This window comes from Meriones unguiculatus, chromosome 14, assembly GCF_030254825.1.
Source record: "Meriones unguiculatus strain TT.TT164.6M chromosome 14, Bangor_MerUng_6.1, whole genome shotgun sequence".
Classification (NCBI taxonomy): domain Eukaryota; kingdom Metazoa; phylum Chordata; class Mammalia; order Rodentia; family Muridae; genus Meriones; species Meriones unguiculatus.
Genome location: NC_083361.1, coordinates 49846956 through 49861535, shown reverse-complemented (window position 1 = coordinate 49861535; position 14580 = coordinate 49846956). Strand labels below are relative to the sequence as shown.

Below are 14580 nucleotides of genomic sequence, written 5' to 3'. Positions count from 1 at the left end.
CCTCTGTTTGCACAGGTCTTCTCAAAGTTAAAAATTTCACGTAGGGTGGCTTCCTTTACTTTATTTTGCTTTCTCTTGTGTGACTCAGCTATTCCTCGGTGTAGAAATTGCGGAATGGCTTCCCTGTGGGTGTGTAGTACGAGAGGCAGCTTCTGGGTCTTGGGCTGTCAATCAAGACTGGCTTGAGAACTCTACCCATGAGCAGGGACAAAAGGAATTGGACTTTCACTTAGAGGTGGCTTTGTTGGTAACTGCATTCCTGAAGGGTTTCAGCTCTCCAGGGTCATCCGAGCCTCAGTGGTTTACCACTGTGTGCGACCAGCAGGAAACATTTGCTTTGATACAGTGCCTACGCCTGAAGGCACCTTTCCTGGTCCTTGGACCACAGGGATCCTGCTGAGTGAGAAAGGGATCGTGAATGACAGACAGAGCGACGGAGAGAGACTCAGACACAAAATTTACAGACATAGGTAGAGAAAGACATGCAAAGAGAGACAAAGTTGGTGTGCCTTTGGAATGTCCCTTGCATCCTGAGACCTACTGCAGAATCTTTAGTGACCGTTGAGTCCTGTCCTGTGTCTTGATATTGTTGTGTAGAACCACGAGGCCCGCTGAAAATGCAGAGGAGGACCTCCGTGGAGGCAGAGATGTGTCTGTGGGCATGGCTGGCTCATGGCTCGGGCCTGGCTTGAGTGCCAGGCCTCCATTGGAGTATTGCCAGGGGAGGCTGCTCCCTTGGGGAACAGGGTCCAGATTTGGTGTGTTTGTAGGTGCTCTCATTCTCTTGGGAATTTCCTACAGGCTGGAGTTGGAGCAAGCTGTGTGTTGGAGAGGGTGAGATTATTTGTTTGAAGGTAGAGAGACTCAGAAAAGTGTGTAAAGGCCCTGGGGGGTAGCCAAGAGTCAGTGGGGCAATCCCTTCCTACCTAGCCTTATCCAGATTTTGCCTGGAAGGCGAGGGGACCAACACCGTGCCCTCCTCCTGATGCGGCAGGGCAGGCTGGAGGGTTTGGGAGAGCAGGAGTGGTGAGAGGGCATGTGTGGTCTGACCATCCCTTCCTGTCTGCTAGGCCCCAGGTTTCCCTTTGCATCGGTCCCACTGTAATGGGGGCTTGTCCTTTGTGCTGTCTTCACAGTGTCTCCTTCCTTGGCCAGCGTGGGCCTACTGTAGAAGAAATGGGCCAGCATCATACCGTGAGCGCCGTTGGCACCTGATTTAGCCTCCAGCGAGGATGCTTGGTGCTGGTGACCTAGCTGCCTGCATCGGAGGACAAAGGTAAGCCACCCATGAATTCTGCCAGGTGCTCAGGATGGACGGTTCTTGGTGGAACTGCGAGGGCAGAGCAGGACGTGTCACTTCAGCCCAAGGAGGTCCAGGCCGGCCTCTGGATGCCCCCACGTGCAGAGCTTGGTGCCCTTGCTCCACGCTTCTGGTTGGGGAAGGCCGTGGAATTCCTCGCACTCACCAACACCCGCATTGTCCAGAGGAGCCCCGAAACTCTTTATGCAAGGGCACTCCAGTGTGCTTGGATCGATGATGATTCCTAGTCAAACATTCCTTGGAAAAGCTGAACAAAATGAGTGAAAACTCAATACCACCTCTCTCATCGGGACTGAGGTCCGGCACCTTCGGGTCACCCACCTTCTCAGGGGGTCAGACACAGGCTGGGAATCCACTCCTCTGCTCTTCCCTTCCTCCACCTGGAGCCTCACTGCCTCCAGGAGGGCCGGTGCTTTCTCAACTCGGCTAGAAGGGTTTGTCCTTTGGCAAGACAGGCCTCAGGGACATGCTGAGATGCTGCCTTTGGTGTGGAGGAGATGCGTTGCCCAGATCCTAGGGAGATAGGTGATAGCCGCCTTGTGTGCCCTGCAGGCACCTTGAAGCCTCTGGAGGCTTGTAGCAGTGGCCACAGAGCTGGGCTCAGTCTACTCTGAGAGTGGGGCCCTGAGTGTCACCATCCTAGAAGCCAGGAAGTGGCAGTGGTGCAGTGCTTCCATGCTGAGACAGCCCGGTGTCAAGCCTGCACATGCTATATGGGTCCTGTGACACAGTCTCCCAGGGCCTGAGGGAATGTGGTGACATTTGAGAGTAGGACCCCCATGTTGAGGGCAAAGAGTGAAAGTGTCTGTTGTTGTGTGCCTGACATTTTCTCAGGTCCCCTTCGTGGAAGGAGTTAGGGAGCCAAGACAGGGAGTGGAGCCCTGAGAGGCGGCTCTATATGTATTTATTTATTTTTTTTTTTAAGATTTCTGCCACTTTCACATTCTCCATGTATTCCAGGACTGATATCCCTCTTTTGAAGACAGATAGGTAACTGAGCCTTGTGGATCCGTGTATGAATTAGTTGATTGGAATCTGTGTTGGATGGCATCCTTGTGTGGTACCCTCATTCCGGGGGGGTGGCTCTTTGAAACACATGATATCCTTGTAGGAAAGCTGTAGAATGAGGACATGGTGGGGATGTCCTCAGAGATCTAGGATGGAATGGCCTCTGTTTGCACAGGTCTTCTCAAAGTTAAAAATTTCACGTAGGGTGGCTTCCTTTACTTTATTTTGCTTTCTCTTGTGTGACTCAGGTATTCCTCGGTGTAGAAATTGCGGAATGGCTTCCCTGTGGGTGTGTAGTACGAGAGGCAGCTTCTGGGTCTTGGGCTGTCAATCAAGACTGGCTTGAGAACTCTACCCATGAGCAGGGACAAAAGGAATTGGACTTTCACTTAGAGGTGGCTTTGTTGGTAACTGCATTCCTGAAGGGTTTCAGCTCTCCAGGGTCATCCGAGCCTCAGTGGTTTACCACTGTGTGCGATCAGCAGGAAACATTTGCTTTGATACAGTGCCTACGCCTGAAGGCACCTTTCCTGGTCCTTGGACCACAGGGATCCTGCTGAGTGAGAAAGGGATCGTGAATGACAGACAGAGCGACGGAGAGAGACTCAGACACAAAATTTACAGACATAGGTAGAGAAAGACATGCAAAGAGAGACAAAGTTGGTGTGCCTTTGGAATGTCCCTTGCATCCTGAGACCTACTGCAGATTCTTTAGTGACCGTTGAGTCCTGTCCTGTGTCTTGATATTGTTGTGTAGAACCACGAGGCCCGCTGAAAATGCAGAGGAGGACCTCCGTGGAGGCAGAGATGTGTCTGTGGGCATGGCTGGCTCATGGCTCGGGCCTGGCTTGAGTGCCAGGCCTCCATTGGAGTATTGCCAGGGGAGGCTGCTCCCTTGGGGAACAGGGTCCAGATTTGGTGTGTTTGTAGGTGCTCTCATTCTCTTGGGAATTTCCTACAGGCTGGAGTTGGAGCAAGCTGTGTGTTGGAGAGGGTGAGATTATTTGTTTGAAGGTAGAGAGACTCAGAAAAGTGTGTAAAGGCCCTGGGGGGTAGCCAAGAGTCAGTGGGGCAATCCCTTCCTACCTAGCCTTATCCAGATTTTGCCTGGAAGGCGAGGGGACCAACACCGTGCCCTCCTCCTGATGCGGCAGGGCAGGCTGGAGGGTTTGGGAGAGCAGGAGTGGTGAGAGGGCATGTGTGGTCTGACCATCCCTTCCTGTCTGCTAGGCCCCAGCTTTCCCTTTGCATCGGTCCCACTGTAATGGGGGCTTGTCCTTTGTGCTGTCTTCACAGTGTCTCCTTCCTTGGCCAGCGTGGGCCTACTGTAGAAGAAATGGGCCAGCATCATACCGTGAGCGCCGTTGGCACCTGATTTAGCCTCCAGCGAGGATGCTTGGTGCTGGTGACCTAGCTGCCTGCATCGGAGGACAAAGGTAAGCCACCCATGAATTCTGCCAGGTGCTCAGGATGGACGGTTCTTGGTGGAACTGCGAGGGCAGAGCAGGACGTGTCACTTCAGCCCAAGGAGGTCCAGGCCGGCCTCTGGATGCCCCCACGTGCAGAGCTTGGTGCCCTTGCTCCACGCTTCTGGTTGGGGAAGGCCGTGGAATTCCTCGCACTCACCAACACCCGCATTGTCCAGAGGAGCCCCGAAACTCTTTATGCAAGGGCACTCCAGTGTGCTTGGATCGATGATGATTCCTAGTCAAACATTCCTTGGAAAAGCTGAACAAAATGAGTGAAAACTCAATACCACCTCTCTCATCGGGACTGAGGTCCGGCACCTTCGGGTCACCCACCTTCTCAGGGGGTCAGACACAGGCTGGGAATCCACTCCTCTGCTCTTCCCTTCCTCCACCTGGAGCCTCACTGCCTCCAGGAGGGCCGGTGCTTTCTCAACTCGGCTAGAAGGGTTTGTCCTTTGGCAAGACAGGCCTCAGGGACATGCTGAGATGCTGCCTTTGGTGTGGAGGAGATGCGTTGCCCAGATCCTAGGGAGATAGGTGATAGCCGCCTTGTGTGCCCTGCAGGCACCTTGAAGCCTCTGGAGGCTTGTAGCAGTGGCCACAGAGCTGGGCTCAGTCTACTCTGAGAGTGGGGCCCTGAGTGTCACCATCCTAGAAGCCAGGAAGTGGCAGTGGTGCAGTGCTTCCATGCTGAGACAGCCCGGTGTCAAGCCTGCACATGCTATATGGGTCCTGTGACACAGTCTCCCAGGGCCTGAGGGAATGTGGTGACATTTGAGAGTAGGACCCCCATGTTGAGGGCAAAGAGTGAAAGTGTCTGTTGTTGTGTGCCTGACATTTTCTCAGGTCCCCTTCGTGGAAGGAGTTAGGGAGCCAAGACAGGGAGTGGAGCCCTGAGAGGCGGCTCTATATGTATTTATTTATTTTTTTTTTTAAGATTTCTGCCACTTTCACATTCTCCATGTATTCCAGGACTGATATCCCTCTTTTGAAGACAGATAGGTAACTGAGCCTTGTGGATCCGTGTATGAATTAGTTGATTGGAATCTGTGTTGGATGGCATCCTTGTGTGGTACCCTCATTCCGGGGGGGTGGCTCTTTGAAACACATGATATCCTTGTAGGAAAGCTGTAGAATGAGGACATGGTGGGGATGTCCTCAGAGATCTAGGATGGAATGGCCTCTGTTTGCACAGGTCTTCTCAAAGTTAAAAATTTCACGTAGGGTGGCTTCCTTTACTTTATTTTGCTTTCTCTTGTGTGACTCAGGTATTCCTCGGTGTAGAAATTGCGGAATGGCTTCCCTGTGGGTGTGTAGTACGAGAGGCAGCTTCTGGGTCTTGGGCTGTCAATCAAGACTGGCTTGAGAACTCTACCCATGAGCAGGGACAAAAGGAATTGGACTTTCACTTAGAGGTGGCTTTGTTGGTAACTGCATTCCTGAAGGGTTTCAGCTCTCCAGGGTCATCCGAGCCTCAGTGGTTTACCACTGTGTGCGACCAGCAGGAAACATTTGCTTTGATACAGTGCCTACGCCTGAAGGCACCTTTCCTGGTCCTTGGACCACAGGGATCCTGCTGAGTGAGAAAGGGATCGTGAATGACAGACAGAGCGACGGAGAGAGACTCAGACACAAAATTTACAGACATAGGTAGAGAAAGACATGCAAAGAGAGACAAAGTTGGTGTGCCTTTGGAATGTCCCTTGCATCCTGAGACCTACTGCAGAATCTTTAGTGACCGTTGAGTCCTGTCCTGTGTCTTGATATTGTTGTGTAGAACCATGAGGCCCGCTGAAAATGCAGAGGAGGACCTCCGTGGAGGCAGAGATGTGTCTGTGGGCATGGCTGGCTCATGGCTCGGGCCTGGCTTGAGTGCCAGGCCTCCATTGGAGTATTGCCAGGGGAGGCTGCTCCCTTGGGGAACAGGGTCCAGATTTGGTGTGTTTGTAGGTGCTCTCATTCTCTTGGGAATTTCCTACAGGCTGGAGTTGGAGCAAGCTGTGTGTTGGAGAGGGTGAGATTATTTGTTTGAAGGTAGAGAGACTCAGAAAAGTGTGTAAAGGCCCTGGGGGGTAGCCAAGAGTCAGTGGGGCAATCCCTTCCTACCTAGCCTTATCCAGATTTTGCCTGGAAGCCGAGGGGACCAACACCGTGCCCTCCTCCTGATGCGGCAGGGCAGGCTGGAGGGTTTGGGAGAGCAGGAGTGGTGAGAGGGCATGTGTGGTCTGACCATCCCTTCCTGTCTGCTAGGCCCCAGGTTTCCCTTTGCATCGGTCCCACTGTAATGGGGGCTTGTCCTTTGTGCTGTCTTCACAGTGTCTCCTTCCTTGGCCAGCGTGGGCCTACTGTAGAAGAAATGGGCCAGCATCATACCGTGAGCGCCGTTGGCACCTGATTTAGCCTCCAGCGAGGATGCTTGGTGCTGGTGACCTAGCTGCCTGCATCGGAGGACAAAGGTAAGCCACCCATGAATTCTGCCAGGTGCTCAGGATGGACGGTTCTTGGTGGAACTGCGAGGGCAGAGCAGGACGTGTCACTTCAGCCCAAGGAGGTCCAGGCCGGCCTCTGGATGCCCCCACGTGCAGAGCTTGGTGCCCTTGCTCCACGCTTCTGGTTGGGGAAGGCCGTGGAATTCCTCGCACTCACCAACACCCGCATTGTCCAGAGGAGCCCCGAAACTCTTTATGCAAGGGCACTCCAGTGTGCTTGGATCGATGATGATTCCTAGTCAAACATTCCTTGGAAAAGCTGAACAAAATGAGTGAAAACTCAATACCACCTCTCTCATCGGGACTGAGGTCCGGCACCTTCGGGTCACCCACCTTCTCAGGGGGTCAGACACAGGCTGGGAATCCACTCCTCTGCTCTTCCCTTCCTCCACCTGGAGCCTCACTGCCTCCAGGAGGGCCGGTGCTTTCTCAACTCGGCTAGAAGGGTTTGTCCTTTGGCAAGACAGGCCTCAGGGACATGCTGAGATGCTGCCTTTGGTGTGGAGGAGATGCGTTGCCCAGATCCTAGGGAGATAGGTGATAGCCGCCTTGTGTGCCCTGCAGGCACCTTGAAGCCTCTGGAGGCTTGTAGCAGTGGCCACAGAGCTGGGCTCAGTCTACTCTGAGAGTGGGGCCCTGAGTGTCACCATCCTAGAAGCCAGGAAGTGGCAGTGGTGCAGTGCTTCCATGCTGAGACAGCCCGGTGTCAAGCCTGCACATGCTATATGGGTCCTGTGACACAGTCTCCCAGGGCCTGAGGGAATGTGGTGACATTTGAGAGTAGGATCCCCATGTTGAGGGCAAAGAGTGAAAGTGTCTGTTGTTGTGTGCCTGACATTTTCTCAGGTCCCCTTCGTGGAAGGAGTTAGGGAGCCAAGACAGGGAGTGGAGCCCTGAGAGGCGGCTCTATATGTATTTATTTATTTTTTTTTTTAAGATTTCTGCCACTTTCACATTCTCCATGTATTCCAGGACTGATATCCCTCTTTTGAAGACAGATAGGTAACTGAGCCTTGTGGATCCGTGTATGAATTAGTTGATTGGAATCTGTGTTGGATGGCATCCTTGTGTGGTACCCTCATTCCGGGGGGGTGGCTCTTTGAAACACATGATATCCTTGTAGGAAAGCTGTAGAATGAGGACATGGTGGGGATGTCCTCAGAGATCTAGGATGGAATGGCCTCTGTTTGCACAGGTCTTCTCAAAGTTAAAAATTTCACGTAGGGTGGCTTCCTTTACTTTATTTTGCTTTCTCTTGTGTGACTCAGGTATTCCTCGGTGTAGAAATTGCGGAATGGCTTCCCTGTGGGTGTGTAGTACGAGAGGCAGCTTCTGGGTCTTGGGCTGTCAATCAAGACTGGCTTGAGAACTCTACCCATGAGCAGGGACAAAAGGAATTGGACTTTCACTTAGAGGTGGCTTTGTTGGTAACTGCATTCCTGAAGGGTTTCAGCTCTCCAGGGTCATCCGAGCCTCAGTGGTTTACCACTGTGTGCGACCAGCAGGAAACATTTGCTTTGATACAGTGCCTACGCCTGAAGGCACCTTTCCTGGTCCTTGGACCACAGGGATCCTGCTGAGTGAGAAAGGGATCGTGAATGACAGACAGAGCGACGGAGAGAGACTCAGACACAAAATTTACAGACATAGGTAGAGAAAGACATGCAAAGAGAGACAAAGTTGGTGTGCCTTTGGAATGTCCCTTGCATCCTGAGACCTACTGCAGAATCTTTAGTGACCGTTGAGTCCTGTCCTGTGTCTTGATATTGTTGTGTAGAACCACGAGGCCCGCTGAAAATGCAGAGGAGGACCTCCGTGGAGGCAGAGATGTGTCTGTGGGCATGGCTGGCTCATGGCTCGGGCCTGGCTTGAGTGCCAGGCCTCCATTGGAGTATTGCCAGGGGAGGCTGCTCCCTTGGGGAACAGGGTCCAGATTTGGTGTGTTTGTAGGTGCTCTCATTCTCTTGGGAATTTCCTACAGGCTGGAGTTGGAGCAAGCTGTGTGTTGGAGAGGGTGAGATTATTTGTTTGAAGGTAGAGAGACTCAGAAAAGTGTGTAAAGGCCCTGGGGGGTAGCCAAGAGTCAGTGGGGCAATCCCTTCCTACCTAGCCTTATCCAGATTTTGCCTGGAAGCCGAGGGGACCAACACCGTGCCCTCCTCCTGATGCGGCAGGGCAGGCTGGAGGGTTTGGGAGAGCAGGAGTGGTGAGAGGGCATGTGTGGTCTGACCATCCCTTCCTGTCTGCTAGGCCCCAGGTTTCCCTTTGCATCGGTCCCACTGTAATGGGGGCTTGTCCTTTGTGCTGTCTTCACAGTGTCTCCTTCCTTGGCCAGCGTGGGCCTACTGTAGAAGAAATGGGCCAGCATCATACCGTGAGCGCCGTTGGCACCTGATTTAGCCTCCAGCGAGGATGCTTGGTGCTGGTGACCTAGCTGCCTGCATCGGAGGACAAAGGTAAGCCACCCATGAATTCTGCCAGGTGCTCAGGATGGACGGTTCTTGGTGGAACTGCGAGGGCAGAGCAGGACGTGTCACTTCAGCCCAAGGAGGTCCAGGCCGGCCTCTGGATGCCCCCACGTGCAGAGCTTGGTGCCCTTGCTCCACGCTTCTGGTTGGGGAAGGCCGTGGAATTCTTCGCACTCACCAACACCCGCATTGTCCAGAGGAGCCCCGAAACTCTTTATGCAAGGGCACTCCAGTGTGCTTGGATCGATGATGATTCCTAGTCAAACATTCCTTGGAAAAGCTGAACAAAATGAGTGAAAACTCAATACCACCTCTCTCATCGGGACTGAGGTCCGGCACCTTCGGGTCACCCACCTTCTCAGGGGGTCAGACACAGGCTGGGAATCCACTCCTCTGCTCTTCCCTTCCTCCACCTGGAGCCTCACTGCCTCCAGGAGGGCCGGTGCTTTCTCAACTCGGCTAGAAGGGTTTGTCCTTTGGCAAGACAGGCCTCAGGGACATGCTGAGATGCTGCCTTTGGTGTGGAGGAGATGCGTTGCCCAGATCCTAGGGAGATAGGTGATAGCCGCCTTGTGTGCCCTGCAGGCACCTTGAAGCCTCTGGAGGCTTGTAGCAGTGGCCACAGAGCTGGGCTCAGTCTACTCTGAGAGTGGGGCCCTGAGTGTCACCATCCTAGAAGCCAGGAAGTGGCAGTGGTGCAGTGCTTCCATGCTGAGACAGCCCGGTGTCAAGCCTGCACATGCTATATGGGTCCTGTGACACAGTCTCCCAGGGCCTGAGGGAATGTGGTGACATTTTAGAGTAGGACCCCCATGTTGAGGGCAAAGAGTGAAAGTGTCTGTTGTTGTGTGCCTGACATTTTCTCAGGTCCCCTTCGTGGAAGGAGTTAGGGAGCCAAGACAGGGAGTGGAGCCCTGAGAGGCGGCTCTATATGTATTTATTTATTTTTTTTTTTAAGATTTCTGCCACTTTCACATTCTCCATGTATTCCAGGACTGATATCCCTCTTTTGAAGACAGATAGGTAACTGAGCCTTGTGGATCCGTGTATGAATTAGTTGATTGGAATCTGTGTTGGATGGCATCCTTGTGTGGTACCCTCATTCCGGGGGGGTGGCTCTTTGAAACACATGATATCCTTGTAGGAAAGCTGTAGAATGAGGACATGGTGGGGATGTCCTCAGAGATCTAGGATGGAATGGCCTCTGTTTGCACAGGTCTTCTCAAAGTTAAAAATTTCACGTAGGGTGGCTTCCTTTACTTTATTTTGCTTTCTCTTGTGTGACTCAGGTATTCCTCGGTGTAGAAATTGCGGAATGGCTTCCCTGTGGGTGTGTAGTACGAGAGGCAGCTTCTGGGTCTTGGGCTGTCAATCAAGACTGGCTTGAGAACTCTACCCATGAGCAGGGACAAAAGGAATTGGACTTTCACTTAGAGGTGGCTTTGTTGGTAACTGCATTCCTGAAGGGTTTCAGCTCTCCAGGGTCATCGGAGCCTCAGTGGTTTACCACTGTGTGCGACCAGCAGGAAACATTTGCTTTGATACAGTGCCTACGCCTGAAGGCACCTTTCCTGGTCCTTGGACCACAGGGATCCTGCTGAGTGAGAAAGGGATCGTGAATGACAGACAGAGCGACGGAGAGAGACTCAGACACAAAATTTACAGACATAGGTAGAGAAAGACATGCAAAGAGAGACAAAGTTGGTGTGCCTTTGGAATGTCCCTTGCATCCTGAGACCTACTGCAGAATCTTTAGTGACCGTTGAGTCCTGTCCTGTGTCTTGATATTGTTGTGTAGAACCACGAGGCCCGCTGAAAATGCAGAGGAGGACCTCCGTGGAGGCAGAGATGTGTCTGTGGGCATGGCTGGCTCATGGCTCGGGCCTGGCTTGAGTGCCAGGCCTCCATTGGAGTATTGCCAGGGGAGGCTGCTCCCTTGGGGAACAGGGTCCAGATTTGGTGTGTTTGTAGGTGCTCTCATTCTCTTGGGAATTTCCTACAGGCTGGAGTTGGAGCAAGCTGTGTGTTGGAGAGGGTGAGATTATTTGTTTGAAGGTAGAGAGACTCAGAAAAGTGTGTAAAGGCCCTGGGGGGTAGCCAAGAGTCAGTGGGGCAATCCCTTCCTACCTAGCCTTATCCAGATTTTGCCTGGATGGCGAGGGGACCAACACCGTGCCCTCCTCCTGATGCGGCAGGGCAGGCTGGAGGGTTTGGGAGAGCAGGAGTGGTGAGAGGGCATGTGTGGTCTGACCATCCCTTCCTGTCTGCTAGGCCCCAGGTTTCCCTTTGCATCGGTCCCACTGTAATGGGGGCTTGTCCTTTGTGCTGTCTTCACAGTGTCTCCTTCCTTGGCCAGCGTGGGCCTACTGTAGAAGAAATGGGCCAGCATCATACCGTGAGCGCCGTTGGCACCTGATTTAGCCTCCAGCGAGGATGCTTGGTGCTGGTGACCTAGCTGCCTGCATCGGAGGACAAAGGTAAACCACCCATGAATTCTGCCAGGTGCTCAGGATGGACGGTTCTTGGTGGAACTGCGAGGGCAGAGCAGGACGTGTCACTTCAGCCCAAGGAGGTCCAGGCCGGCCTCTGGATGCCCCCACGTGCAGAGCTTGGTGCCCTTGCTCCACGCTTCTGGTTGGGGAAGGCCGTGGAATTCCTCGCACTCACCAACACCCGCATTGTCCAGAGGAGCCCCGAAACTCTTTATGCAAGGGCACTCCAGTGTGCTTGGATCGATGATGATTCCTAGTCAAACATTCCTTGGAAAAGCTGAACAAAATGAGTGAAAACTCAATACCACCTCTCTCATCGGGACTGAGGTCCGGCACCTTCGGGTCACCCACCTTCTCAGGGGGTCAGACACAGGCTGGGAATCCACTCCTCTGCTCTTCCCTTCCTCCACCTGGAGCCTCACTGCCTCCAGGAGGGCCGGTGCTTTCTCAACTCGGCTAGAAGGGTTTGTCCTTTGGCAAGACAGGCCTCAGGGACATGCTGAGATGCTGCCTTTGGTGTGGAGGAGATGCGTTGCCCAGATCCTAGGGAGATAGGTGATAGCCGCCTTGTGTGCCCTGCAGGCACCTTGAAGCCTCTGGAGGCTTGTAGCAGTGGCCACAGAGCTGGGCTCAGTCTACTCTGAGAGTGGGGCCCTGAGTGTCACCATCCTAGAAGCCAGGAAGTGGCAGTGGTGCAGTGCTTCCATGCTGAGACAGCCCGGTGTCAAGCCTGCACATGCTATATGGGTCCTGTGACACAGTCTCCCAGGGCCTGAGGGAATGTGGTGACATTTGAGAGTAGGACCCCCATGTTGAGGGCAAAGAGTGAAAGTGTCTGTTGTTGTGTGCCTGACATTTTCTCAGGTCCCCTTCGTGGAAGGAGTTAGGGAGCCAAGACAGGGAGTGGAGCCCTGAGAGGCGGCTCTATATGTATTTATTTATTTTTTTTTTTAAGATTTCTGCCACTTTCACATTCTCCATGTATTCCAGGACTGATATCCCTCTTTTGAAGACAGATAGGTAACTGAGCCTTGTGGATCCGTGTATGAATTAGTTGATTGGAATCTGTGTTGGATGGCATCCTTGTGTGGTACCCTCATTCCGGGGGGGTGGCTCTTTGAAACACATGATATCCTTGTAGGAAAGCTGTAGAATGAGGACATGGTGGGGATGTCCTCAGAGATCTAGGATGGAATGGCCTCTGTTTGCACAGGTCTTCTCAAAGTTAAAAATTTCACGTAGGGTGGCTTCCTTTACTTTATTTTGCTTTCTCTTGTGTGACTCAGGTATTCCTCGGTGTAGAAATTGCGGAATGGCTTCCCTGTGGGTGTGTAGTACGAGAGGCAGCTTCTGGGTCTTGGGCTGTCAATTAAGACTGGCTTGAGAACTCTACCCATGAGCAGGGACAAAAGGAATTGGACTTTCACTTAGAGGTGGCTTTGTTGGTAACTGCATTCCTGAAGGGTTTCAGCTCTCCAGGGTCATCGGAGCCTCAGTGGTTTACCACTGTGTGCGACCAGCAGGAAACATTTGCTTTGATACAGTGCCTACGCCTGAAGGCACCTTTCCTGGTCCTTGGACCACAGGGATCCTGCTGAGTGAGAAAGGGATCGTGAATGACAGACAGAGCGACGGAGAGAGACTCAGACACAAAATTTACAGACATAGGTAGAGAAAGACATGCAAAGAGAGACAAAGTTGGTGTGCCTTTGGAATGTCCCTTGCATCCTGAGACCTACTGCAGAATCTTTAGTGACCGTTGAGTCCTGTCCTGTGTCTTGATATTGTTGTGTAGAACCACGAGGCCCGCTGAAAATGCAGAGGAGGACCTCCGTGGAGGCAGAGATGTGTCTGTGGGCATGGCTGGCTCATGGCTCGGGCCTGGCTTGAGTGCCAGGCCTCCATTGGAGTATTGCCAGGGGAGGCTGCTCCCTTGGGGAACAGGGTCCAGATTTGGTGTGTTTGTAGGTGCTCTCATTCTCTTGGGAATTTCCTACAGGCTGGAGTTGGAGCAAGCTGTGTGTTGGAGAGGGTGAGATTATTTGTTTGAAGGTAGAGAGACTCAGAAAAGTGTGTAAAGGCCCTGGGGGGTAGCCAAGAGTCAGTGGGGCAATCCCTTCCTACCTAGCCTTATCCAGATTTTGCCTGGAAGGCGAGGGGACCAACACCGTGCCCTCCTCCTGATGCGGCAGGGCAGGCTGGAGGGTTTGGGAGAGCAGGAGTGGTGAGAGGGCATGTGTGGTCTGACCATCCCTTCCTGTCTGCTAGGCCCCAGGTTTCCCTTTGCATCGGTCCCACTGTAATGGGGGCTTGTCCTTTGTGCTGTCTTCACAGTGTCTCCTTCCTTGGCCAGCGTGGGCCTACTGTAGAAGAAATGGGCCAGCATCATACCGTGAGCGCCGTTGGCACCTGATTTAGCCTCCAGCGAGGATGCTTGGTGCTGGTGACCTAGCTGCCTGCATCGGAGGACAAAGGTAAGCCACCCATGAATTCTGCCAGGTGCTCAGGATGGACGGTTCTTGGTGGAACTGCGAGGGCAGAGCAGGACGTGTCACTTCAGCCCAAGGAGGTCCAGGCCGGCCTCTGGATGCCCCCACGTGCAGAGCTTGGTGCCCTTGCTCCACGCTTCTGGTTGGGGAAGGCCGTGGAATTCCTCGCACTCACCAACACCCGCATTGTCCAGAGGAGCCCCGAAACTCTTTATGCAAGGGCACTCCAGTGTGCTTGGATCGATGATGATTCCTAGTCAAACATTCCTTGGAAAAGCTGAACAAAATGAGTGAAAACTCAATACCACCTCTCTCATCGGGACTGAGGTCCGGCACCTTCGGGTCACCCACCTTCTCAGGGGGTCAGACACAGGCTGGGAATCCACTCCTCTGCTCTTCCCTTCCTCCACCTGGAGCCTCACTGCCTCCAGGAGGGCCGGTGCTTTCTCAACTCGGCTAGAAGGGTTTGTCCTTTGGCAAGACAGGCCTCAGGGACATGCTGAGATGCTGCCTTTGGTGTGGAGGAGATGCGTTGCCCAGATCCTAGGGAGATAGGTGATAGCCGCCTTGTGTGCCCTGCAGGCACCTTGAAGCCTCTGGAGGCTTGTAGCAGTGGCCACAGAGCTGGGCTCAGTCTACTCTGAGAGTGGGGCCCTGAGTGTCACCATCCTAGAAGCCAGGAAGTGGCAGTGGTGCAGTGCTTCCATGCTGAGACAGCCCGGTGTCAAGCCTGCACATGCTATATGGGTCCTGTGACACAGTCTCCCAGGGCCTGAGGGAATGTGGTGACATTTGAGAGTAGGACCCCCATGTTGAGGGCAAAGAGTGAAAGTGTCTGTTGTTG

At 53.3% G+C, this 14580-nt stretch overlaps 6 non-coding genes across 6 annotated transcripts; all 6 read left to right on the top strand.

The window, feature by feature from the left end:
- Positions 1–1528: 1528 nt before the first annotated feature.
- On the top strand, positions 1529–1622 carry LOC132647487 (small nucleolar RNA SNORD116). The gene has a single exon (XR_009585854.1). It is a non-coding gene; the product is annotated as a small nucleolar RNA SNORD116 (small nucleolar RNA).
- A 2395-nt stretch (positions 1623–4017) lies between these two features.
- LOC132647486 (small nucleolar RNA SNORD116) lies at positions 4018–4111 on the top strand. The gene has a single exon (XR_009585853.1). It is a non-coding gene; the product is annotated as a small nucleolar RNA SNORD116 (small nucleolar RNA).
- A 2395-nt stretch (positions 4112–6506) lies between these two features.
- LOC132647485 (small nucleolar RNA SNORD116) lies at positions 6507–6600 on the top strand. Its single transcript, XR_009585852.1, has one exon. It is a non-coding gene; the product is annotated as a small nucleolar RNA SNORD116 (small nucleolar RNA).
- Positions 6601–8995: 2395 nt separating this feature from the next.
- LOC132647484 (small nucleolar RNA SNORD116) lies at positions 8996–9089 on the top strand. Its single transcript, XR_009585851.1, has one exon. It is a non-coding gene; the product is annotated as a small nucleolar RNA SNORD116 (small nucleolar RNA).
- A 2395-nt stretch (positions 9090–11484) lies between these two features.
- Positions 11485–11578, top strand: LOC132647483 (small nucleolar RNA SNORD116). The gene has a single exon (XR_009585850.1). It is a non-coding gene; the product is annotated as a small nucleolar RNA SNORD116 (small nucleolar RNA).
- Positions 11579–13973: 2395 nt separating this feature from the next.
- On the top strand, positions 13974–14067 carry LOC132647482 (small nucleolar RNA SNORD116). The gene has a single exon (XR_009585849.1). It is a non-coding gene; the product is annotated as a small nucleolar RNA SNORD116 (small nucleolar RNA).
- Positions 14068–14580: the final 513 nt, after the last annotated feature.